The sequence below is a fragment of the Diceros bicornis genome, unplaced genomic scaffold (genome assembly GCF_020826845.1).
Source record: "Diceros bicornis minor isolate mBicDic1 unplaced genomic scaffold, mDicBic1.mat.cur scaffold_117_ctg1, whole genome shotgun sequence".
Taxonomy (NCBI): Eukaryota; Metazoa; Chordata; class Mammalia; order Perissodactyla; family Rhinocerotidae; genus Diceros; species Diceros bicornis.
The window spans coordinates 13,298-40,035 of record NW_026691040.1 but is presented as its reverse complement, the minus strand read 5'-3'; the positions used below and the strand labels follow the sequence as shown (position 1 = coordinate 40,035).

At 49.6% G+C, this 26,738-nt stretch overlaps 1 pseudogene; it reads left to right on the top strand.

Moving 5' to 3' along the window:
• Window positions 1-2,949: 2,949 nt before the first annotated feature.
• Window positions 2,950-26,331, top strand: LOC131402492 (tubby-related protein 4-like; annotated as a pseudogene).
• Window positions 26,332-26,738: the final 407 nt, after the last annotated feature.

Below are 26,738 nucleotides of genomic sequence, written 5' to 3'. Positions count from 1 at the left end.
AGACTAAGCTTTTCCCACTTCCTGTAGGGCTCTCCAACAAACAATGCTGCTTACTTTTTAATCCTCGGACAATCTATTGACACAAAAACAATAAAAACAAAATCAGTAAACAATTTACTTCATTAGGGTCTGTCTGCATCACAAGTACAAACACAACAAGCAGTTGTGTTTTCTCGTTGATGCAAGGCCCAGCATGAAGTAGCACGGCCCTTCCTCACCTCGGAGACAGGCTGTCCCACTGCTGCTTCGTGCTCCTCTACCAGGACTCCTTGGCTACTTTATCCCTGCTTGTGGGCCCACGTGACCTCTGGATCCTTTTCTGCCGTGAGGAATCATTCCGGTCCTTGTCCCTTGGCTGGCTGTTTATGCGGCTTGTTTCTCCTCTTGTCTGTGTGTCTCTTCTACAGACATGTGGTTCGGTTTGTTTCTGGGTAAAATGGCCTTGAGCAAATGAACTAAGAGGAGACCAGAGGGGAGAATTTGGGCTCGTTATTATCTGTGATGGGCAGATAGTTAAGTTTGGTAGTGGGCCATTACGCGTTCTCAGGTGGTTGTATCGCTATACTGACACTTAAGAGAGGCGGCACTGGGCCGGCCCCGTGGCTTAGCGGTTAAGTGCGCGCGCTCCGCTACTGGCGGCCCGGGGTTCGGATCCAGGCGCGCACCAACTCACTGCTTCTCCGGCCATGCTGAGGCCGCGTCCCACATACAGCAACTAGAAGGCTGTGCAACTATGACATACAAGTATCTACTGGGGCTTTGGGGAAGAAAACAAAAAGGAGGAGGATTGGCAATAGATGTTAGCTCAGAGCGGGTCTTCCTCAGCAAAAAGAGGAGGATTAGCATGGATGTTAGCTCAGGGCTGATCGCCCTCACAAAAAAAAAAAAAAAAAAGAGTGGTGGCACCTTGTAGTAAGATGAGCATAAGCTGTGGGGTTGAGAGGGAAACGGGTGAGAATTGCAGCTCTCCTGTTTATTGGCTGTAACCAAGTTACTTAGCTTCTCTTAGCTCAGTTTCCTCATATGTTAAATAGGAATAGTGATGCCTACGTGGTAGAGTTAAGATTAAATGAGATAATATATGTGCTTATCAAGATAACTCAATGTGCTATTGGAACGTAGGTAAGTTTTTAAGACATAATTGTTATTTTTGTTATGATGCTTAGTGATTGTACATGTAAATGTAACAGAGAGGATTTTTATCCAGTTTGAAACTCTAAGTGGTTTAAGTTCTTTTGTACAAAGACGTAAGAGATATATAAAACTGTCATTATGATAAGTATGTAAGATCCTCCCCAAAATTGTAATCAACTGTTACATAGAGATAGTTACTATGAAAAACAGAACCAGAAGGAGGGAGGACACAGGAGGATAAAAATATATATATATGTGATTCGTACATCATAACCCTTGGCATGTCAGATAAATGGGCTCAAAAGTAATGGGAAATTGGGAGAAAGCAGTGTCTGAGATTTCTGCAGCCAGTTCCAACCAGTCCGATTGTGCTAAGTGAAAACTGTCCTTCATGACTTGAGCTCTAAGTTGTACATATTATCTTAGGAGGCTCAGGGGTGGCGGGTGGCGTGTATCTTTAAGATTAAGCATGACTTTGGTAGGAATAGAACTTTAGTCCTAACCTGCACGTAAGGGGGTTGATGATACCAAATACATTTGGTGTGTATTTTTAATGTGCTGTCTGCCCTGTCTTCAGCAGAGATTCTGCCTTGCTCTAAATTAACAGGCGTCTCTCTGGGGTCCACCCTCCGCGTGGGATCCTCTTAGAAGGAGGCCCATCTTGGAAGTACGCCGGAAGCCCCCAGACTTGAGTTCTAGGCTCCGTGGTCCTCGTCCACCAGGCTGTGACTGCCTGGCCTCACTGTGATGGAAATGGAAGATGAATTATCTTCAGCCCCGCATTGTGTTTTGAAGTTCAAACCAGGATTAGCCGACCCTGGAGGCGATTTTAAGCAAGCGTCTTCATGTGTTCCTTTTATCTTAATGTTTGTCACTAAAGTGTTGGGAAAACTCTGTTCCTATCTGTCATTCATATAAAAGATCTGATAGCCCCACTTCTGATCATTGAAACCCCTCAAGACCTCATTAAATTAGAACTCCATCTGTCCAGATCGGAGTGAAGAAATTCCCTCGCTGCTTCTCCATCACTCCCTCCACCTCCCTCTTTCTTCCTTGGCTCATCTTACACAGATGGCACCCCTAAAGCTTTGGATTTTTTTCAGTACAACTAGTTTCTAACTTGCACATTTGGATTTCAGCCTGCCTTTTCAAAGCAAATGATGGCCACAGACCCCTCGAGCAGCTGCCACAGGGGCTGTGTTCCCCTCTCTCCCCTTTCCAGATAGCTTTCTACTTTCTTTCTGCCCCATCAGCTCGAGGATGGCTGAGAATAACAGTGACTTAATATCTATGGGTTATAACTGGTGATAGGTCCCAGAGCACTTGACGTCTTTCATCTCCTTTAGTCCTCACAGCTCCCATTTTGCTCATGAGAAAGTAGGAGACTTCCAAGGGTTACATCATAGTTCCCAGGTCACATAGCTCATGACCCCAAATCCAGTGATGGTTTGACTCTAAAATGCTCCCTGTCGGGACAAAAGGGAAGAGCCGTCTGGTCTGCCTCCTCACCACCTCCCCAAGCCATGGGAATACCTACCACCAGTTACTTGGGGTTCCAGATAGCAGAGCTTCAGTAAGGAATATGCAGTACAGTCCCCCGGGCTGATTGCATCTCCTGGGAGAAACGTCATAAGAGCTAAGTTAGGTTTTATGGCACCAAATTAAATGAGATAATACGTGTAAAAGAACTTTGTAAAACTTTTCCAGTGCTTTGTGCTGTGGCCTGGGGATCTAACTGCTTTTCAATGGAAATACTGAATTTTTGTAATATGGTATGTAACATCCTCTCTTGTGCTTTTTAAAACCAATATCCTCATGAACTATCAGGTCACTTGAATTGGCTTGACACAAGCGTGCATGATCTTTGCTTACAAGAGCGACAGCTTAAGCGTAGTCTCCCTTCACTTCTTGGCAGCGCCCCATCATCTCCATCTGCTGGGGACACCGGGACTCGTGGCTGCTGATGGCATCAGGACCAGCCCTGTACGTGGTCCGTGTGGAGCACCGCGTGTCCGGCCTGCAGCTGCTGTGCCAGCAGGCCATTGCCAGCGCCCTGCGAGAGGACAAGGATGTCAGCAAGCTGACCCCGCCCCCCCGCCTCTGCTCCCACCTCCCCACTGCCTTCATCCCCACCATCAAGGTGAAGCCCTTCCACTCACCTTCTCCTCCTTCCTCACTCGTGCTGGCTGCCTGTTCCCGAAGGCTCGCCAAGAGGAGGGCCGAGACAAGGAACACAGGCGAGAGTCCCAGAGCAGGAGCACAGAAGTCACGTCTGCTCCTCTGCAAGATGAAGGTGTGCGGCTCCGCAAAGTCCCACCTCGGTCTCCCACGCGCGCAGTCTGTCCCTAGCATCACCCTTAGTGTCCACAAGAGAGTCACCTTGTGTGATAGGCATTAGCTTTCTCATGGCAGAGGCAGTATCCCGAGCGTGGCTGCCGTTGTCGTCCTGATGATCAGTCTGCCTTGTTCAGTCCTGACTCCCTGGCAGATGCTGCCGTTATCCCCTCTTGAGAAAGCAGGAAACGCGTTCTTAGAAGTGAGGGACTTGCTCTGTGGCTCGTTAGGGGAACGGTCAGGATGGGACCCTGTCAATCCCGGGGCCTGCTCTCCTCATCACTGTGCGGAGGGGCGGCCCTCACCCAGCCCTCGCTGTCAGCGTCCTCTATGCTGACTGGAGCTTGAGAACTGGTCTGTCGCTATGGTGGTATGTGGACTGGACCTGCCTGTGGCTGTTCCAGTGTGGGTTCCCCGTTCCCTCTGGCCCTCTGCATGTAGGTTGCTTCCTGTGTTCTCTTTTTTGTTTTCTGTCTCTGCTTCTAAGTATCAGATTGACTTCTTGGTTAATTTTTTCCTAAAACATCCGAGTTTTAGAATCTGTTGTGATATTTTCTTCAAGTTGCTTTACACTCTTGGTTCCACACCAGTGATTCTGGACCCTGGCTGCTCGTTAAAATCGCCTGGGGAGTTTTTAGAACACACACGTGCCCAGGCTCACCCCCACAAGATTCCAGTTCCATCGTCTGTGGTGGGATCCGGGCTGAGGTCTCTGAAAGCTGCCAGGAGGTTGTGACGTGCGCCCAGAGTTGGGAGTCATTGTCCCGCACCGCAGAGTTAACCCTCCCCGAGCCGCCAGCCAGTGCTCCGCCAGGGTAATCAGTGATGTGCACGCTCTTTTCTCTCCACGTCCTGCCTCCAGCCCCCGATTCCGGACCCCGACAACACGCGCGACTTTGTCAGCTGCCCCTCGGCCGGCAACGAGCGTCTGCGCCGCACCGTGAAGCGCACAGAGCGCGGCCCGGAGGTGGGCGGCCCGTGCCACACGCTCTGCCTGGAGCACCTGGGCGGGCTCGTGCGCGTCCTCGAGGGGCGGCGCGTCAGCCAGCTGCGCCGGAGCTCGTCATCACGGACCCGCGCTCAGACAGCAACGCAGGGGGGCGCCTCGCCAGGGACTGCAGACCCCTCTCGGGGGGTGCGGACTGGTATTCCTGACTGCCCACGCACAGGTAACGCCTATCTGTGAACGTTTGGCTAGCGTGGAACATCCCTGAAGCTACTCCGCTTCCAAAATCCTACTGAAGTTAGATTCCCTAAGTGGACTTTCCCACGGGTTTTTAAGAGCGTTCCTGAGGCTCCGTGTGGCTGGGGCTGTGGGGGGAGGAGACATCGGCTGTCATCAAGGGGAGGCTGGCACGGGTCTTTTGGGAATGGCAGCCTCCTCTTTCAGTTATTTGTCAGGTATCCACTGAGGGCCTGAATGTGCTGTTGAGACCGTCAAAACAGTAGTGAGATGCCGTCGCTGCCCCCCAGAGCGAGTGACAGGATTAAACGCTTCAGACCTTCAGCCTGCTCCTCAGCCTCCTGCGGGGATCCTGCTTCTGCGCTCGCTAAGCCACCCTTAGCTGCTTTTTAGCTGATGACCAAGGAGACTTTCTTGCTGGCCCGTAAAGATTTCGCATGACAGTCACTCCCTCCTTCTAAAGACTCTCCTATACCAATCTTCATGACTCCGTTGCCGTATTCAGGGGGCTCACTGCGCACCTCTCTCTGGGACCCTAGAGTGTGAGCCTCCAGGGAAGGGACTTTGCTCTTTTTGTTTGTAGTCACTGTGGAGGCCTGTGGCCTCTGCCAGCAGTACCTGCCGGCTCAAACGTTCCCCCGCCTCCCTGTGAAATCTTGCCGGTCACCTAGAGCAGAGTGAGCAGCTGTCCCCTCTGTGCCCATCGCCCGTCAGTCAGTTGAGCTGCTGGTATCCCTCGGGGCACACAGTCCCTGAATCCTGAGGGCCCGGAGGGAGGGAACTGAGTCATCTTTGTACCCCCAGTGCCTGGCAAGCGCCTGACCGTGGGACAACGTGGGTTGAATTAGATTTGTTTTCATTAGTTCATACTTGTTCTCTCCACTTCCCATCTCCTGTTCCCTCTCCCGCCCGTTAGACTGGCCTCTCCCCCATTCTGTCCCTGAAGCCGCTGCGCCGTGTAGCATCACCAGTTAGCCGAGTGTCACGTGCAATGGGCTTTTTCAACCTTGGCCTCACTTGCCCACCTCAGTATTTTACAGTCGGTCCACTTGCTGTCTGCTTTTCTTTATTGGAATGCTCTGCATCTGTAGCAACATTCTGCTGTCAGTGTTACCGTGTAAAATTGAAAGCAGTGAAACTATACTTTAAAAATTGGATATTAGTCAGTTATTTCGTCTTTTGAGTCATGTGATGACCTAGTACCAAGAGCAGGGAGAGCGAGAAGAATTGGAGGCTGGTAGGGAGGCAGGTGGAAAGGAGGGAGAGGGAAGATTCAGAAGGAAGGAAGGCAAAGTGAGAGAAGCCAGAGAGCAGTGCATGTGAACTTAGAAGGAAGTTGCAGTTTCAGGGGAAGAGAGAAGACAGGAGCCATGGCGGTTAGAGATGACTGATGGGGGGACTTGGGAAAGGTCCTGAACCTGAGGGCGCATCACCGGTTCTCAGCGGGGTCGTTGTCTCTAAGGTTCCTCCCGTGTATGCAGTTTTATAAAACCTATGCTCGGATTCCGTGTTGACGGGAACTTATGTGAAGAGCTTGCTTCTGTTCCCCCGCTCCTGTGCGTCCATTTCCCACTGAAGAACAGGACAGAAGCAGCGGGGGCTGTGCTGTAGGGACAAGGCTGCAGCCTCCTAAGACCTTTCTTGCGTGGACCTGACCTGAGCGTCCCAGCCTGCTTCTCCGTAGTGGTCACATTTGTCAGCTCCTCCCAACACAGGCTGGCCCGGTTGCTAACAGGCCTGTGGGGAAGGAGGTGTTGTGTTTTTATAACGAAAAGGTTGTAAAGCAAAGCAGATAGGTGGGACGTATTGAGTGCCTGCCTTGTACGGTCCTCGAGTCTCCTCGAGGTGGTTGTGAAGCAGTGCCGGGGCATCTCTGCTTTCAGGGAGTTCATGATCCCTTTTGGGTGAAAGACAACTTAACACTTGAAAAGTTCAATAAAAAAGTCAAGATTTAAATACCTCGAGACAAAAATAGACGATGTGTCACAAGGCAGAACGTGACTAATTGCCAACCGAGTGGTAGATGTAACCTGGTTCAGAGAAGAGAGGGTTCCTGGCTTTGAGAAGCCAGGACTTGCTCGTCGTGAGAAGCTGATGAACTCTCTTAGTCCTCCATGTCGTTTCTCAGATGTGGTCCACGGGCCACCTTCCCGCAGATCGCCTGGGATAATTACTTGAATACAGGTTCCTAGGCCTGCCCCTTAGATTGGTTCAGCATGTTGGGGGCGACGCCTAGAAATCTGCAACTTAGTGGGGGCCCCAGGGGATTGCTATGCTCTGAAGTTTTTGATCCCCTGTTGTAAATGTCCCCCAAGTAACTTAACAAATGTATTTCTCAGAATTACCAGTATGTGTTTTTATAATAGATAGCATGAATCCCAATAATTTTTGTTTAGCAAAAGTTCACAAATTTTCCAAAGGAAATCTTTAGTCACAGCTTGCTATGGACTGAATTGTGTCCCCCCCAAAATTCACATGTTAAAACGCCAATCCGCAATGTGACTGTATTTGGAGATAGAGCTTTTAAGGAAGGTGGGGTCCCAATTGGATAGGATTGATGGCCTTATAAGAAAAGGAAGAGGGAGAGCCCTCTCTCGACACACACGCATACACTGAGGAAAGGCCACGTGAGCACACAGCAAGGTGTGCATCCACAAGCCGAGACCCCAGCCAGGCTGGCACTCTGACCTTGGGGCCTGTCAGTCAGCCTCTATTATCACGTGAGCCAACTCCTTATGCTCTCTCTCTCTTTTTCTGTATGTGTGTGTATATGTATTTGCCTCCTATTGGTTCTGTTTCTCTGGAGAACCCTGACTAACACAGATTTTAGTACTAAGAAGTGGGGAACTGCTGTAACAAATACCTATAATGTGGAAGCAGCTTTGAAACTGCGTCATGGGTTGAGGCTGGAAGGGTTTTGAGGTACACATTAGAACTATGGATATTAGGACCATGTCTGGTGAGGTCTCAGACAGAAATGAGGAACATGTTATTGGAAACTGGAGGAAGGCGATCCTTGTCGTAAAGTGGCACAGAACTTGGCTGAACTGTGTTCTAGTGTTTTGTGGAAGATAAAACTTGCAAGCAAATGAAATTGGATATTTGAGAGATTTCTAAGTAGTTTTGGAGCATTGGCTTGGTTCCTCCTAACTGCTTATAGTAAAATGAGAGAGGAGAGAGACACACTGAAGAAGGAATTGTTAAGCAAAAAGGAACCAGAACTTGGAGATTTGGAAAGTTCTCAGCCTGTCCATACAGGCTGAGACGATGGAAGGCTGTTGACTTCCTGGATTTGACAGGACGGGATGATGGAGCTGGTCGGCTAGGAACATGCACTATTCTTCAAGAGGGAAAAATGACCCCAAAAGCGATTCAGAGGTCATCAGGGCCACTGCCTCAATTTTAGCAGGCCAGACAGCCTCCACCCGGAGCCTTCAGGACAAGACCCCAGCCCCGCAGAGCCGTGGGGACCCTCACTTCGAGCTGTGGGGTGACACTGCCACTCCAGTGGGCCTGGAGGGCAGAGTATTGAACCAAAGAGGGTTATTCTCAAGCCTTAAGGTCTAGAAATTCCCCTTACTAGGCTTTGGACTTGCCTGGGGCCCTTCCTTCTCTCCTGTGTCTCCCTTTGGGATGAGAATGTCACCCTGTGCCTGGCCCGCTGCCGTCTTGTGTGTTTTGGAAGCACGTAACTTGTCTAGTTTCACAGGTTCACGGCTGGAAGGGAGTTTTGCCTCAGTGTGAGTCGTATCTTGGCTCTCACCCATTTCTGATTCAGGTGATATTTAGATGAGACTCTGGATTTTAGACATTAGTGTTAATGCTGGAGTGAGTTAAGACTTTTGGGAGTGTTGGGATGGAATGAATGTATTTTGCGTGGGAGAAGGATATGACTGAGGGGGCAACCAGGGGCGGAATGTATGGACTGAATTGTGTCCATCCCACAAGTTCATATGGTGAAGCTCTAACCCCCATGTGACTGTATTTGGAGACAGGGCTTTTAGGGGGTGATTATGGTTAAATGAAGCTGTAAGGGTGGGATCCTAATCCAGTAGGATTGGTGGCTTTGTAAGAGGAGGAAGAGAGATCTCCCTACACACACACACACACACACACACACACACACACACACACACCCTGAGGAAAGCCCACGTGAGGACACAGTGAGAGGGTGGCCGTCTGCAGGCCAGGAGGACAGCCCTCACCAGAATCTGGCATGCTGGCACCCTGATCTCAGACTTCCAGCCTCCCAAACTGTGAGAAATAAATTTCTCTTGTTTAATCCACCTGGTCTGTGGTATTTTGTTATGGTAGCCCAAGCAGACTAAGACAGAACTTTTATTTAAAAGCTTTGAAACTGTGCTTAAAGATTTTTTTAAAATTCTAAAAAGATACCTGATTTGGGTTGTGTGTTTTGAAAAGGCCTCAACCCAGATGAAATAAGCATATTCTTGCAAACTGACAAAACTGGGATGTGAAGCCCCAAACAGTACAGTTCAGCCTTCTGGTCTCAAAGAGGAATCCCAACTTACGTTTTTCTACAACTTGTATGTTTCTTCCAGAATTTTCATGATAAATTAATGACACAGAATCTCTAGAAATAAGAGGTACAGATGTCCATCACCCCCAGGCTCCCTGGGTCTTACTCTGATGTGCTGCACTGAATTTCTAGTTGTTGATGACAGGGAGCAGAGTGATGAGCCTCCAAGTGTGTAACTGTAACACTGAACAAGCAGGACTTGGGGCTTGTCTCAGAAAGCAACTCCCTTCTTCTCACGCCGCCCCCTTTAAGTCTGTTCTATGGGGAAGTCCTTCTGCTCCTGGGCAAGTGGTTCTCAGCCCTGGCTGCTCATGGGAATCACCGGGGAGCCTTAAAAATCGACAGTGCCCGCGTCCACCCCCAGGATCCTGCTGCAGTTAGTCTGGGGTGCAGCCAGGCGGCAGGGAGAGACCTCGTTTTTCTTTCAGGAAGTATTTATCAAGTCTCTGCGTTGTTCTGGTCTCTAGAGTTACAGCAGGAGGTGAGACAGGCAACTCTCCTTCCACTAGTTGGGGAGACAGACAATAGAATAAAAGTGGTTATGAATGCTTATGCCCCCCTAAATTCGTATGTTGTAATCCTGATGCCCAGTGTGATGGAATTAGGAGGTGGGGCCTTTGGAGGTGATTAGGTTATGAGGACGGAGCCTTTATAATCATGAGATTATTGCCTTATAAAAGTGGCTCCAGAAAGTAGCCCCTTCTGCCATGAGAGGACACAGCAAGAAGTCAGCCGTCTGCAACCCCAAAGAGGGCCGTGACCAGAACCCCACCATGCGGGCACCCTGATCCCCTGGAATTCCAGCCTCCCCACTGTGAGACGTAAATTTCTATTGTTTATAAGCCATCCAGTCTGTGGTATTTTGGTATAGCAGCCCACACAGACTAAGACGTGAGTAAAGGAAAAAAGCAAAGGGTATGACATCCAGCAATTACAAAACCCCGGCATCAGCAAGTCGATCAGGTGTTGAGTGGACAATACATTACTGAATTTCCTCAGGTCGGTGAACTGGCTCTGTGCTCGTGAACACAGGGGAAGCGTTCTGTGGGCTTACATGCATTTTGGAATGGTGGCCAAGCTTCCTTTGATCTAGGGCTCCTAAGTTAAATAATGTAAAGCACTGCTTGGGGCGTGTGAATTAAGCCTTTTTATTTGCTGGAACTCAGATGCACACCACTCCAGCTTGCTGGATTCATGAGTCGTGCCTTCTGATTCAGGAAGTAGTTGAAGAAGAGGCTGATGTAGTAACACTGATCGGGCGTCAGCTAGTCTCCTTCCAAGTAGCACGCCAAGTTGTTCTGCTCTGCCTCCAGGGCCCTCAGAGAGGCCCTGTTCACAGATGTCACCTCCACACAGATGTCACCTCCACGTGTTCAGAAACAGAGATTAGTTTGGATTACAAACTCATTCTTTCAGATGTAAACAGCCCTTTTGAATGGTAAAATCGCTCACAGTCTATAAATTATTTCATTGTGATTGAATGATGCAGCTTTTTTATTGCCTGGCAAGGCTCTTGGAGCCTTGAGGGAATGAGGCTTTTGTCAGCAAAACAAAGCGATTTTGAAGAATGAGGTACTTCCAGTGAGGGCAGACCTGGGGTGGGGCAGAGCAGGGTTTGGGTGGTGAAGGGATGTGAGGGGATGTGAGGCCGTGTGAGGAAGGCAGCAAAGGAGAAGGGGTTTTGAGGAGGATGTTAAACATGGACTTCATCTACTCTGCAGTTTTGTGATGGCCCCGTTGCTGCATCTGTCGTCTTCTGCCTTGGGGCCTCTAATCTTCTACCTAATGGCCAATTGACAAGGTTGTTTTGAGTGGCTTCCACGCAGGCACCCTCAGGAGAACCCAAAGCTCCCACTGAAAGTCCTGCCACACAGGTCTTCTTCCAGCCGTTGCTCGAAGCAGGCAGGCACCTCTAGCAGGTGGGATAGCCACCCCCTCTCCCCCTACAAGCATCCTTCTGGCGGTTCCAGGAGACGGTTCTGACATGCCAGACATAAACTTCTCGGAGTCCCTGAAATGGACCCGACTCTGTCAGGTCTTGAGTCTAGAGCAGGCCCAGAACCAACAAGGGCCTTCCCCGGTCCCAGGGCAGAAGCAGGTTCTGGGGGAGTCAGTGAGTCAGCAAGCCCCTTGCCCAGCCTGGGTTCCCAGGCTGCCCGTGTGAACCCAGATGGAGCCTGGTGTGTGGTGAGGCACAATAGCGCGGCCGTTTTGTTGCCAGGTTTGGCACAGTAAACAGTGCCAGACTGTTGTACATTCCAGAGGCATTAAAATTCCACCCCCATTTGCTAACCGTAGAAGTAATGGACTACTTTTGCTTAGACAATATAATGGCATAAAAATGTAAAAGGAAGACAATGCTCTGCTCCTTTCTGTTTCAACCTTTAGACTTCAAACGGTGGCCTCTAGGGTCAGGCTGTACTTAGTTCCTAGTAATGATCGTTGTGAGGGTCTAACTGATGTCACTTCCCTAAAATCTACTGCTTGGTATCTTACCCGATGAAATCTATGGAAACAGCTTGATTTCTACCATGATCGACAGCTGCAACTGCTCAGACTCCAGTGACATCGAACTGAGTGATGACTGGGCTGCCAAGAAATCTCCCAAAATCTCCCGAGCTAGCAAATCACCCAAACTCCCAAGGTAATCTTGGTCTGTAGGGGCGTGCTCCCTTTTTGAGCCTCTGGAGGTGTGTCTGTGTTGTGTCTGCAGCAGGATCCCATTAACCCACACCAGAGGAGCATAGCAAGAGGCAATCCAAGTCTGTCGTCTGGAAGATCTGCCTGTGATAATTATAGCTTTCCTTTACTCTTCCCTTCAGGACAGCAAAAGATCCCCAGGAAGAAGTTTGCTGAACCCTCAGAACTTCTAGGGGTCAGCACTGGTGGTGGGTGGCAGGGGCGGCCGTAGCTTTCTGGCTTACTTGTTTTTATTTCTGGTCTGAGAACGGTAAGACAGAGGTTTTACAGTGTATGTAATGTGTTGAAAGGAATGCCGAATTAAATGCCTTTGATGCTGTAATTGGAAAAAATAGTATTCTAATAATAAGTTTGGGGGGCCAGCCCAGTGGCATAGCGGTTAAGTTCATGTGCTCTGCTTTGGCAGCTCGGGGTTCACAGGTTCGGATCCCGGGCGCAGACCAATGTGCCGCTTGTCAAGCCATGCTGTGGTGGCGTCCCATATAAAGTAGAGGAAGATGGGCACAGATGTTAGCCCAGGGTATCTTCCTCATCAAAAAAATAAAGAAGAGGATTGGCATCAGATGTTAGCTCAGGGCTGATCTTCTTCACAAACACAAAAAATTTCTATCCTAAGGGTTTGTCCTAAAGAGTGGCAAAAAGCTAAAAGCAGATGGAAGGGCCTGCAGTGTCATAGATAAAAAACCCTGCCTTGCTCGTCCTGACCCTGCCACCGAGGGCTCTGTAACCTCAGAATGTAACGTTGATCCATGACCTGGAGACCAGTTTCCTTGTCTGTGAAGTTAAAGGGTGGAGCAGATCTTCACTAAGATCCTTCTAGCTCTAAAATTCTTGATGCTGTGTGAAATGAAGGTCTAATGTACGTGCAGATACGTACCTGCCCAGATTGTAAACACATAATGCATCATGCAGTTGGTAAACCAGTGTATTCACCACCCAGTTGAAGATAAAGAATATTTCCATCATCCCGGAAAGTTCCCTTGTACTTTTTCCCATTCGACACCCACTCCCTAGAGTAATCACTGTTCTAACTTCTGTCAGCATAGATTAGTTTTGCTTCCTCTTGAGCTACATATAAATGGTGTCAAACCACATGTCCTATTTTCTTATTTGGCTTTTTTTAATCAACATAATGATTGTGAGACTCATTCATGTTGTTGCATGTATCAACAGTTTTTCTTTTTTGCTCTGTGGAATTCCATTGTAATGAATATACTACAATTTGTTTATTCCGTTTACCAATTGAATGTTTGGTAGTTTCCAGTTTGGGGCTATCATGAATAAAACCATTGTAGACATTCTTCTACAAGACTTTCTATGGACGTATGCACTCGTTTATCTCAGGTATATGCTTAGGAGTGCGTTGTAGGGCCACGGGGTAGACGTATGTTTAACTTTATTGGAAACTGCCAAACAGTGTTCCAAGGTGCCTGTTGTACCATTTTAAATTCCCACCAGCAGTATATGAGAGTTCTAGCTGCTTCCATCCTCACCTACAGAGTATTGTCATCTTTTAAAAATAATTTTATCCGTTCTGGTAGGTGTATAGTGGTATCTCATGGTAGTTTAATCCTAATATCTTCAATGATTGGTGATGCTAAGCAGCTTTTTATGTTTATTGGCCATTTGGATATCTTCTTTTGTGAAGTGTCTGTTCAAGTCTTTTGCACCTTTTTTTTTTTGTGAGGAAGACCAGCCCTGAGCTAACATCCGATGCCAATCTTCCTCTTTTTGCTGAGGAAGATTGGGCCTGGGCTAACATCCATGCCCATCTTCCTCTACTTCATGTGGGACACCGCCACAGCATGGCTTGATAAGCAATGCGTCGGTCCACACCTGGGATCCAAACCTTTGAACCCCGGGCCACCAAAGCGGAGCACGTGAACTTAACCACTACACCACTGGGCCAGCCCCTTGCCCATTTTTTATTGAGTTGTTTTTCTCTTATTTAGAGTTGTAGGAGTTTTCATGTATTCTGGCTATGAGTCCTTTAGCAGATATATGGATTGCTGTATAGTCTAACGTGAATTTCTTCTTTTATGATTAGCACTTTTCGTGTGCTGTTTAGGAAATGCTTTTGTCCTGTTTTGTCTACCCTAAGATCATGAGACATTCTTCTGTTCTCTTCTACAAGCTTTATAGTTTTAGCCTTCACACTTAAATCTCGGATTAATTTTACACCTCAGATTAATTTTTGTGTATAGTCTGAGTTAGGGGTAAACATTCATTTTTTTCCCATATAGATATCCAGATATCCAGCAATCTGTTTGATTTATTTTTTTCATCTTTATTCTAGGCTTGTTAAAATTGCAAATAAAATTATGAACTTTTCTACACTTTTACAGTGTTTTGGCTTTTCCCATTGCGTAAAGAGAAGAGGACATTTAATACATAAGCAACCAAATCTTTCACCTGTAAATGTCCCTGGAAAGCTCCCGGATGTTGCGGTCTCTGGAGCTGGTCCTCTTTCCTTCCGTCTTTCTCAGTGTTGAGTGCCCCTACGCAGCAGCCAGGCCAGTTGTCCTCGCTCAGAGCTTTAACCAGCTCGGTCCCCCTGTCCTCCCACACTTCGGGAGCCCTAGGTGTCTTATCAAGCTCTCAAGCAGTATCTGTGAGGCTTAATGCTTTTCTTTCATGGAATGTCATCAACCTTACCATATTCACTTTTATAACGCTCTCTTTGGGGTAGACTGCCGTTAAACACATGTGTCCCCATGTTATAAACAAAGGAACTGAGGACCAGAGATACAACATAGGATCAAAAGGCAGCAGAAAAACTTAGATCCACTGATTTGATGTCAGTATTGCAGGGGGGATATGCTAGGTAAGTCTGTTGAAATCCCAGCACTGTGTTAGGAACTATAAAGCCATTGTGGACTTAGGTGAGAAACGCCTCTTCCACCCGCCACTTTCCTCAGGACGAATTTTGCGACCCCTGGCAGAAGACATGTGGACGATTCCAAACTTACTATTAGTCAGTAGAAAGTTTTCAGTAGAAAGTTAATTCTCTGAGGTTCTTTACAAATGAATCACTCGATTGAACCTCACTATATTGTTGAATATATATTATTCGATATGCAGTTCTGTCCTTCTTTCCTCGTGTTCATAAGGCAGAAGCAGGTGGGCGGGGCCTGGGTAAATTAAGGGACGTGGCCCCTGGGAGTGGCACATCCACCGTGACTGGTGGACAGTGAAGGGAGTGCCAGGAGTGCAGGCGCTGCCCCCACCGGGGCGCCTGACCCTCGGGGCCTTGCCTCCGCAGGATCAACATTGAGGCTCGGAAGTCCCCCAAGCTGTCCCGGGAGGCACAGGAGATCTCCAGGTCTCCACGGTTGCCGATGCGCAAGCCCTCCATTGGCTCGCCCAGCCTGACGGGAAGAGAGTTTCCCTTTGAAGACATCACTCAGGTAGTGTCGGCTTTCGGGTGGTCCCCCAATCCAACGCTCCGCTCCCCTCCTCAGTGTGTGCCTGATGGCCGCTGAACCCTCGGTCCCCCCTCTCCGTGCCTGTCACTGCAGTTGCAGACACGGGCGTAGAGAACCAGAGCCTGTCTGCCCTCCTCCATGCCCCGTCACCTCCACATCCCGAAAGACCTCCTTCCCACCTCGGGCATCCCCCTGTTGCCACAGGAATCTCCTCACAGGTAGCTCTGGTTGAGACACAGCCACACTTCTCACCTCTGCTCCCTCAAGCCGCTTCTGACCCTTCAGTGACTCCAGTGTCGGCAGGAGCCAATCCCTGGTCACAGCCCCACTGCCTGGCCTGGCCTGTCTTTCCCTCCTGTCCTCCTCGACACCCCCTCCTCTCCAGGTGCCAGAGCCACACTGTTGACTCACCTCTTCCCGCCTTTGTGCCTTTGCCCTGCCTGGGTAACCCGCTCCATCTCCTCACCCTCCTTTCTGCCCACGTGCTTCCAGATAGAACTTCCCCTCTGTCGTGAAGGCTTCCTCCCCTGGCTCAGCCACAGTAATCCCAGAGCATCTTGTTTGTAACTCCCTTAGGACATTTCTCAGTCACTTCCTTGTATATAAATAATTACAGGCCTTCTCTCCTCCATTAGGTTCTAAGCTCTTTGAGGAGCTGTATTTTATTCATCTTTATTATTGCCCTTCCACACACACACACACACTCATGCATGATTTGGGCATAGTGATAACTTCTTAAATTTTTAAAAATTTGATTGAATAAGAAACAGATAATTGGGTAGTTTTGGGATATACTGGTATCAGTGCAGCTGATGTTTCCAGGAGAAATATCAAGGATGAAAATGGGTTCAGAGCCAGGTGCTCTCTCTGGTTCAGTGACTGGGAGGAAGGAGAGGTAAAGAAAAAAGTGCCCAAATCACTTTTGTGCCTTTTTAACCTACACACATGTGGACACACCGGGACACACCCGCCCCCACTCCCAACCTGAGAATGACAGCTCGCTGAGCCACCACTTGCAAATGGGTGCCTGACATGCTGTAGGCAGCTACTGGTCTTAAAAACAGTGGAATGACAGAGAGTGAATATTTCTGGCAGTGCCCACGTGTGGCTTTTTAAGCAAAAAGTGTTAACGTCCTTACTTCTTGAGTGATCAATAGAAAATATGGAAATAGATTGTGATTTTTCTCCTTTTTTTTCCCACAGCACAACTATCTTGCTCAGGTCATGTCTAATATCTGGGGAACCAAATTTAAGATTGTGGGCTTGGCTGCTTTCCTGCCAACCAACCTCGGTGCAGGTAAAAACTGCGTCCTGTTCTCTTCCCACTGTCCCGGTTGGAACTCAGGCTGAATAAGCAATTTCAACCTTTGGTGGCCTAATGTAGAAAATGCGCTCTTATGACACCAAAAGATGAGCATGTATTTTACCTCCAAAGTTTGACTGTAGCCACTCTGATTTCACAAAAATTAGAATTATCACTCAAATTCTTTTTTTGCCACTGGTGTTTTCGTTTTTTTATACAAGCCCTGACTTACAAAAATGACAAAATAGCCGAAATCTCTATCAAAGCTCTTATAGGCTTCTGGTTACTTTGATTTCTGGTCTTTTACTGTGGACAGATTTTGGTACCAGTGTCTTTAGGTTCTTGAGTCAGAAGAAACTCCTGAAGAAAGTCAAGAAGAAAGTGTTCAAGACCTTAAGAAGAAGTTGGCTGACTGTTAGTACAGTTCTTAGTGGTAAATCTTTTTGGATTTCATTTCTAAGTACCAGATAAATATCCTCTCCATGAGAAGTTTGAGACATCGAGGAAAATGGAACCCAGGGAGAACCAGGCTGGGCAGAACCCAGAATTTGCCTTCTCTTTTGTATCTGCTTGAATGACTGACGTGTCATATTTACTAGGGGACCGCGAAGGAGTGAAATGACAGAAGGTCCTTTTCAAAGCAGCTTCATCCTAATGGCCACATCTCTGTGTGGGCTAAGGGCCTGTGTTGTCCCCCACCTTGCTACATTGCCTGATCATCTAACACGCACACGTCTCTCTAGAAGGCCAGCTTAGCCAGTGGGGTTCACCGATGGCTGGTGGCCCCATCTTGAATGTGGTCTGTGTAACCTACCAAAAATAGTTTTTGAAAAATTCTGGATCTGCCCATTAGAGTTGTTTCAGACACAGTTAGATCTTTTAAAACAAATAGTTCTTGCAAAGCAGATGTTAAAAAGACCTGTTGCTGTGTATGCATCTTCAGAGACATTAAATGGTGCTGCATTTGGATTTTTCATTTTGAGGTTTCTCAGCTCAAAGGAAAAAAAGAATAAAAGTAAAACATAAAACTGACTTAGAAAATAACAATAGACAATCCATTCACATAATGGAAAGAAATCTCTCATGTTTTCAACAGCCGGGAAACCCTCTCATGACCACAAAAGCCTGCTCTTCAGTAATTCAGCAGCACCCTCATGATATGTATGGTGATTCTAATAACCACTGTGTGAGAGGCATGGTTACCCCACACCTGTAATCTGAGAATTTAGCCATCTGCCTACAGCAAATGTTGACAAAAGGAATGGACGTGCACCTATGCTCAACGGGTCTTCTCATTCTGCCCTTAGTTCTTGGATGTTGAGTGGATCCATAAAGAAGTCAAGGAGGACCTTAAGATGGGAGGGCCTGTATTAGGAATCTCAGTGCCCAAGACAAAAGCTTGGTGTGTGACTGCGGTGAAATCATTGTCCTAATCGTTGACCTTTTTAAAAAGAGCGTTTTCATTTGTCAAGCTAAAAGAATTTTCCACATGATTCTACTAGAGAGAAGAAATTAACTCTGGGATTCTAGAGGGTTTGTTACATATGGCGCCCTATTAAATAATCTTTGACACTCTGTTAGATTCAAAAAGTGAGTGCTGTTGGATATTTTATATTGAATAATTGGATAATTACATTGAATAATTTGTTTCCTTCAATTAGAATGATCAGGCTCATGAAATTTTTGTGTTTTTAATTTTTTGCATTTCTTAATTTTAAAAATGTGGAATAAATTCAAAATTCAAAAGATTTAAAAGAATATACAGTAAAAATCTTTCTTATCCTCACCCCCAACCACCTAGTTTTTTTCCCTGGAGGCAACTGATATTATTTTTTACATCCCTCCTGAGATTTTTAATTTTACATCCTTTTGTCGATCTGAACGACAAAGAATAGCACTTTAATGCATTAATTCTTAAGCTATATGGAACCATCCAGAATGTTTGAGACAAAATTCAAACTCTCTTTTGTGGGCAAGAGAGAGGAAAACATGAATAAGACCTGTAACGACCCCTGGCGTGGAAAAGGCGTCTCAGCCCACTCAAGCCCAAGGAGCAGCCTTACGACGGTGCTTCAGAGCAGAAGGCCTGGAGCTGTGGGAGTGCTGGCCAGTCAGCCACCAGGCTGTGAGGTGACAGCCTCGCAGGTAGAACTTGGCTCATCTTAATAAAAAATAAGAATAGGAATAATTAAAGAACCTCTACATATCTCACAGCAAAGAGTATTAAACATAAGAGAAAGTTGACGGGACAGTTTCATCCTGATTTTAACCTATTGTGAAACTTAAATTCAGATTCATTATTTTTCAACTTGTTTTGTCTTCTCTAAATATTTTAGTTGCAGTCTAGGCCTTCTCTTAAAGGTCCCTGTTAATGAAATTAAATCTTAGCATTTAAAGAAACTGTGTGGAAGTTCTCCGCGATTCTCTATCCTGAGCATGAAACTGGAAGTCAGGAAGCCCAGAATCCAGTCCCGAATACAGCCCGAGTGTCATTGCTGCTCCCCGCGTAGCTGCCCTCCAGTAGCTGCTTGACTGCCCCCTGAGCTTGGCTCTCTGGTTATCACAACTGTTTCCACCAAGTTATCCTGGTGATTGCAAATGGGATTTTTAAAAAATACATTTGTCATAACCCAGCTCATTCTAAAAAGAATTTGTCTAAGATAGGTTTTTAATTCTGGGCTAGACTGAGAATTTGTTGTTCCCGAATCCAGTCCGTGGCCGGGGTGGCCAGTTGTGCGCCAGGGGAGGTGGAGGGCTGATCTCAGAGTCTCCGGCCTTGCCCACGCAGGTCACCCCACATCTCTTCCCATGACTGTTGATGCCTTGGCTCTCCTCTGGCTTGTCTCTATTAACCGTGCTTTCCTCCTCCCACCAGTAATCTATAAAACCAGCCTCCTGCATCTCCAGCCGCGGCAGATGACCATCTATCTCCCAGAGGTCCGGAAGATTTCCATGGAGTATGTTAATTTACCTGTCTTCAACCCGAATGTTGTCAGTGAAGATGAGGATGATTTACCAGGTGTGTTCACACATCAACTGGTTTGTCATGAGCCCTCTGTTAGTGGGTCGCGACGGGGACAGAGTGGTAAGTAGTCAAGAATGCCAACATGTCAGTCCGTGCCTGCTGCCTCGGTTTGGAAAAGGTACAACTTCCTCAGTAAGGTTGGTGGGTGTGGTGGCGTGTCACTGGAGAAAGGTCACCTACTGTCACTGGTTTGGGGAGGAGGGGAGCTACCAGAGCAAGGACGATGAGGTGGCCGTGATGGCTCATGATCACAGAGCACTTCTACCATCTCACTTTATCCTCTCGGTAGTCCTCTTAGTCATATGCCCAGATAGGGAAGTTAACAGGACTCATCAGGACTCAGTCAAGTCAGGACTGAAACCCAGTCTCACTGACCCCAGGCTAGCCCTCATCCTTTCAATCCCTGCTTAGAGAATGGCATCTCCCTGTGGTGCCACAGAGCCCAGTTTCTCAAACCTGCCCCACCTCCGGGGCGGAACATCTCTCTCCTAATGTGCAGAGTGTGTCTCAGTGCATAGAGGCCAGGTCTGAGTTCAAGGTCAAAGCTGGTATAAGTTTTTAAAATCTCAACTTACAAACATTCAGATCCATAGCATCTTAATTTAAGTCTTTTCTACTGGGGGAATCCTATTTTGATTATTAGAATGATTTCTAAGTAGTCCACCAATTATTTATATGTAACTATTCTCAAAAAAGTCCACCTGCAATTTTATAAATATAGAGGCTCCTCTACTTAGAACCAAGCAAGGTTCTGAAAGCCTCTGGCTTCTGAGCCAGAGGAACCGTACACGGCCACTGACTCCTCCTGTATCTTGTCATTCTCAAACGAGGGGCTCTGGACCTCACCGTGGGATGGGGAGGGACACGCGTCCCAACTCGGGCTCTGAACTTGGGGGCGTTGTTGACCTTCCTTCAGCCAGATTTCTGCGTGTAAAATTATTCTACTGTACTTTCTGACAGTAGCCGTCTTTGGTTCTCTGATAGGTATACTTTCTCCTCATGGGTGGAGCAGATGTTCTGGACTAATGGGCGAGGTTTTGCAACCCCATAAACCTGCAGTTTGGTGAAATCTCACACATGAGCTTTATAGCAGCTCTCCTGCTATTTCAGAACCTTGGATTTAGAAGTGGCTTTCACACTTTCCCCTTAGCGCCCTCCGTTCTCCCGGAATGTGGCTAATCTAGCTCTCTCGTGCTCAGCTGTTGCGGCTGTTGTCGTCACTGTCTGTGCTTCCCAGAGAAAGGAGGAATGATTTGTCTCAGGGCTTACACATACTGCTGGTGACGCAACAGAGAGACTCTCCTTCGGCGGGGAAGATGCCTGCCCTCAGTACTCCATACGGAGGAGAGAGCATCTGGAAGAGGGATCTGAACAGGAATCATAGAAAACTTGAGACAGGACCTAGATTCTTGCAGCCAGGGGACAGTCACGTCTCAGTGGAGGACCCCAGGGAAGGGGGATGAGTCTGTCACAGGCACGAAGGGTGGGCTTAGCTTTTGATGGACTACTGGCTTCCCTCTGTAGTTCTGGTGAAAGGTCAGCCAGCCTGTGCAATTTCCTGTTAATGCCTGTTTCCTGCGCACGTGTTCATAGTCACGTGGCACTTAGGTCCAGATGAGCAGACCTCCAGTGCTCTGTGGGCTCTTTAGAAAGGGCAGTACTGAACAGTGGCGCTGAGGCCCTGCGTGTGGTCTGCAGATGATTGCTCAAACGCACACTCCATTAAACTCCTCCTGTGTGCAAATAGGGTGGATTTACAGGGTTTTAATCAGTGTGGCTCTAACTTATATACTGTTTGAAATGCTAAAAAGCAGTAAAGTTAGGAAATGATCCTTCCCCTCATATGCAGATCTGCCAAAGGATTCTTATCATTGGTTTCTCTACTGCATTTGACATGGTTCTATTTACAGAAAATTAATTTACGTACAAATTTCAGCTACACATCTGCCCCACGACACTTCCCACACTAACCAATCCAAAACCCTGGATAAACCTACTCAGAAGCCTAGGCATTGAGTCCTCAGTGGAGTTTCATACTGTACCACTGCCCTCCTCTTGCATAAGAATGGGCCGTTTTATGACCATCATGAGTAAAAAGTGTCCTTAAACATTTATTTGCCATAGTACCATTCAGACACGTGGCACCACACTCAGAAGGTTCAGAAGTATTCATTGAAATGCTCTGACAATGCCCTTAGCTCCAGAGCCCACCGATTGCCAGTGTCCTTCCAGAAACTTCAGAGAAGCTTTGTGTAACTTGAAGGAAGGGTCCAGCTTTCCCCACGCAAAGGCATCTGTTTGTAGGAATTACAGTTTATACGTAAAAGGCCTAGATGAGTTGCTTATTCTGACCCAGTTTCATGGCACTGTTTTGTAAGCAGTTGGTTTTTCTAATCTTCCAGTGACGGGAGCATCTGGCGTGCCTGAGAACAACCCACCGTGTACCGTGAACATCCCCATCGCGCCCATGCACAGCTCAGCTCAAGCTACGGCCCCCACACAGAGCATAGGACTGGTGCAGTCCCTGTTGGCCAATCAGAACGTGCAGCTGGACGTCCTGACCAATCAGACCACGGCCGTGGGGGCAGCTGAGCACGCAAGTGACAGTGCCAACCCATACGCAATCTCCAACCGCTACTCCAACCCCGGACAGGTGATCTTCGGAGGTGTGGAGATGGGCCGCATCATTCCGAACCCCCCTCAGCTGTCCCTGCCGCCGCCAGCACAGGGGGCCATCCAGCTGTCGGTGGTGGACCACGGAGACCAAGACCACGAGCACCTGCAGAAGCCAGCCAAGGCCCTGCGGCCGGTGCCGCAGCTGGCCGCCGAGGGGGACGCCGTGGTGTTCAGTGCCCTCCAGGAGGTCCAGGTGGCGAAGATGAGCCCCCACCGCCCTACCCAGGAACCATCCCCGCCGCCCCCACCACGGCAGCGCCGCCGCCCCCGCTGCCGCCCCCACAGCCCCCGGTGGACGTGTGCTTGAAGAAGGGCGACTTCTCGCTGTACCCCACGGCGGCGCACCATCAGCCGCCCCTGGGCTACGAGAGGATCACCACCTTCGACAGCAGCGGCAACGTGGAGGAGGTGTGCCGTCCCCGGACGCCGATGCTCTGCGCCCGGAACACCTACACCCTCCCCGGCCCAGGCAGCTCGGCCACCCTGAGGCTCACGCCACCGAGAAGAAGGCCCCCCAGCCCTGCACCAGCGCGACCCTGAACCGCCTGACGGGGCCGCGCTACTCCATTCCACCTCCATTCCACCGGGGGACCCGCCCCCGTATCCCGCCCTCGCCGGGACGCTGGGCCCGGCCTGGCCGCGGCGCAGAGGCCGGACAGCAGCCTCATCCACGCCGCGCTGCGCAGACACAACCGCGAGGCGGCGCTGCGGGCGGCGCAGCTGGCCGAGCCCCCGCGCGCCCCGCCGCAGCCGCCGGCCAAGCCCAAGGGCGCAGCGCCTTTCCCCGCGCGGCCGCCGCCCGCCCTCTACACCTGCAGCCAGTGCAGCGGGGGCGGGGGCGCATGCGGCCGGCACGTCCCCGCTGTCCCTGCAGTCCTCCTACAGCCTCCTGAGCCCGCCCGACGGCGCCCGCGAGCGCGCCCACTCTGTCAACTCGGCCTTCCCCGAGGACGAGGCGCTGGGCCAGCACTGTCCAGTCGAGAAGCCCCTGCGGCACCCCGCGCTGCCCGAGGCTGCGGTGGCCGGGAAGCGGCCGCCCCCTTACCAGTGGGACCCCGTACTGGGGGAGGACATCTGGGTTCCCCAGGACAGGACAGCACAGACTGCAGTGCCCAACCCCCTGAAACTGTCCCCTCTGATGGCAGGTCAGAGCCAGCACCTGGACGTGTCCCGAGTGCCCTTCGTCTCCCCCAAGTCGCCCACCAGCCCGACTGCCACTTTCCAGACGGGCTATGGGATGGGAGTGCCCTACCCAGGAAGCTATAACACCCCCCCTTTGCCGGGAGTGCAGGCTCCCTGCTCCCCGAAAGACACCCTGTCCCAGACACAGTTTGCACAACAGGAGCCCACCGTGGTCCTGTAGCCCGCCTACCCGCCCCCCGCTACTGCCCCCTGCTCCCCATGTATCCAGGAAGCAGCACGTGCTCGAGTTTACAGCCGCCACCTGTCGCCTTGCACCCCTGGAGTTCCTACAGCGCATGCCCGCCCGTGCAGAACCCCCAGGGCACGCTCCCCCCAAGGCACACTTGGTGGTGGAGAAGCCCCTCGTGTCCCCACCGCCCGCCGACCTCCAGAGCCACCTGGGCACAGAGGTGATGGTAGAGACCGCTGACAACTTCCAGGAAGTCCTCTCCCTGACGGAAAGTCCGGTCCCCCAGCGGCCGGAGACATTCGGGAAGAAGAGCCGGAAGCGCCTGGACAGCCGAGCGAGGAGGGAAACGTTCAGGCCATCACAGAGGGCGAGATGAAGAAGGAGGCTCGGACTCGGAGCGACTTGAATTCCCTGATCTCCAGCCCCCGCCTGGGGAGGGAGAAGAAGAAAGAGAAGAGTCAGAAAGACCAGCTGAAGTGGAAGAAGTTGAACAAGAGGAAGGGGTTCCAGGACAGCTCGGAGAGCCAGCCCGGGCTGCGCGTCAGCGGGGACGAGCTGGTGACCCGGAGCCAGGGCGGCCAGACGGGCTGGAAGGGCAAGCGCAGCCTGCGCGCGGCCGGCGAGCCGGAGGAGGCCAAGGGCCGCAGGGCCAGCGAGCGGGAGGACGGCCGGCCGCGCAGCCAGGGCTTCGTGCACGTCATGGCCAACAAGCAGCCGCTGTGGACGAGGCCACGCAGGGGCGCCAGCTGGACTTCGGGGGGCGGGTGACCCAGGAGTCGGCCAAGAACTTCCAGATGGAGCTGGAGGGGCGGCAGGTGAGAGCCTGGCCCGGGGCCACGGCGCGGCTGTCTCATCCTGACGGGCCTCTGGGGGCCTTTAAAGGGGGGGCGGGTATCAGTGCCTTGGCCTTGGGGGGGCGTTTCTCAAAAGGCCGCAGGGGAAATGTGGAAAACAGCTGGTGTCTCTCAGGGCCAAGTGGAGTTGTGATTTTCAGTGTACCCCTTGCTGTCTTGTCTATTTCTCATCAGAGTAACACGTGTACTGATTTTTTAAAGTCAAATGCTTCTACAAGACCCGAGAGGACCCCTAACAGGCCCCTGCGTGCTCCCAAACCTCAGCCTCCCCCAGAGGGCGTGCTTCCACCTCTGTTGGCTTTTTTCTGGTATTTGCCACCATATTTGTAAAGAGCAGGGTGTCTACTATTTGGTGATTTTTCAGTTTTCAGCATTGTGTATTGACTTCTTCCTGAGGAACGTGAGGGTTTGTTTTCTTCACCCCCCACCCTCTGACTACACACACGTGAACTTTCTCTACCCCCCTTCCCAGTTGAATCAGTAGTCACTGGTCACCTCCTTATGCCAGTAAGTACCGTTCAGAGCTGAGCCATGTGATATGGTTTAATCACATTTCTTTTTTTATTGGAGAGTGGTTTTTGTCCCCCAGACATAATAATTACCCAGTTTTTGTTTGCTTGCTTATTTGCTAATTTCTCTGTGTATTTATTATTAAGTCATTCGCGGATTCCCTGGCAGAATGCAAGTCCCCTCTTGGTGCAAACACATTGGGTAATTTGTCGGTTCTTCCTGCTCCAACCTGGAACGGTTGCCCCAGCCCTGCTGTGTAGCTACTGTTCTGGAACTACCCTCCTCCACCATCCTGGAATTCCCTTCACTTCTCCTATTTAAATCTCATTTTCATTAATTCACTCAACAAATGTTGATTGAGCACCTGCTGTGTGCCTGGCAATCCTCTGAGCCAGGAGTATGGCCCACAGGCCAGTCCGGCTGCTGCTGCTTTTTATAAATAAAGTTTTATTGGGACACAGCCACGCCCGTCCACTTAAGTATAGTTTACAGCTGCTTTCGCCCTGCAGCAGCAGAGTTAAGCAGTTGTGACAAAGACCGTATGACCTACAAAGGCTAAAATATTATTGGCCCTTTACAGAGAGTTTGCCAGCCCTTACTCTAAGTGCTGAAATTAGATCGATGAGGAAAACAGAAAATCCCTATCCTGATGGAGTTTACAAAAATGGAAGAAAGACAATAAATAAGTGTACATAACATGTTGCATAATAATACATGTCACGTGGTCCCATGAGTACTGAAATGACAAGGGCAAGCAGGCTTGGGAAAGAGGCGGTGGCATTCTGTCCCTCTCTGAGTAGTGACATTGACAGTTGCAGTTGATATTTCTCGTCAGCCCCTTTTAGCCTGTAGATTCTTCTTCCTACTTGTTCTTCCTTTTTCTGTTTCCTGGATGAGGAAGCCCCTTCATTTGACCTGTGGAGCTTTCCATGCCCTGAGGTCTGCTCATTGTCTCCCCACTGCGTTGTTTAACATGTTCCTCCGCTCCTTTATTTCCACCAAACTCGTAGTTAGATCGAGAAGCTTGATCGGAGTCACTTTTGTTGGCATCTCACAGGCCATGCTATCTGCCTCCAACAGGTGCTGCCCAGACCCGGCTGCCCTGTGTCCCGCCTTGTTTGTGCTTTAATGTCTTTGCTTCTCTCCCTCGCCCTCCAGGTGATGCAGTTTGGAAGGATCGACGGCAATGCGTACATCCTGGACTTCCAGTACCCCTTCTCCGCTGTGCAGGCCTTCGCCGTCGCCGTGGCCACCGTGACTCAGCGCCTGAAATGAAGAGACTGCTGTGCGGAGGAGGAGAGGGAGAGGAGCCTTTCCAGAGGGGCCTGATGGAGATGCTCGAGGAGCCCGCCCGGGCCCCAGGGGCTGGGGACCAGAAGACAGGAGCAGAACTGGAAACGTCTGTCGGGCCCGGGGCAGGCGCTGACCTTCAGTTGCTGTCGTTTGTTTGGGCTTTTATTCTCCTTTATTGTCTTTCTTACTTCTTTCTTTTTAAACAAAAACAAAACACAGGAGAGTGGTATTTGGAAGCAAAGGGTGCAAGGCACCTGGTGTTCTTTTAGGAAACGCGGTTGCTGTGGGAATGTCCTCCTGGTGTGCCTGTGTGAGCTGCGGGACGAGGGGCCCTTCAGCAGAAACATGGACTGCCTTCTGGCCTGCTATTCTTTTAGACTAAGGAGTAT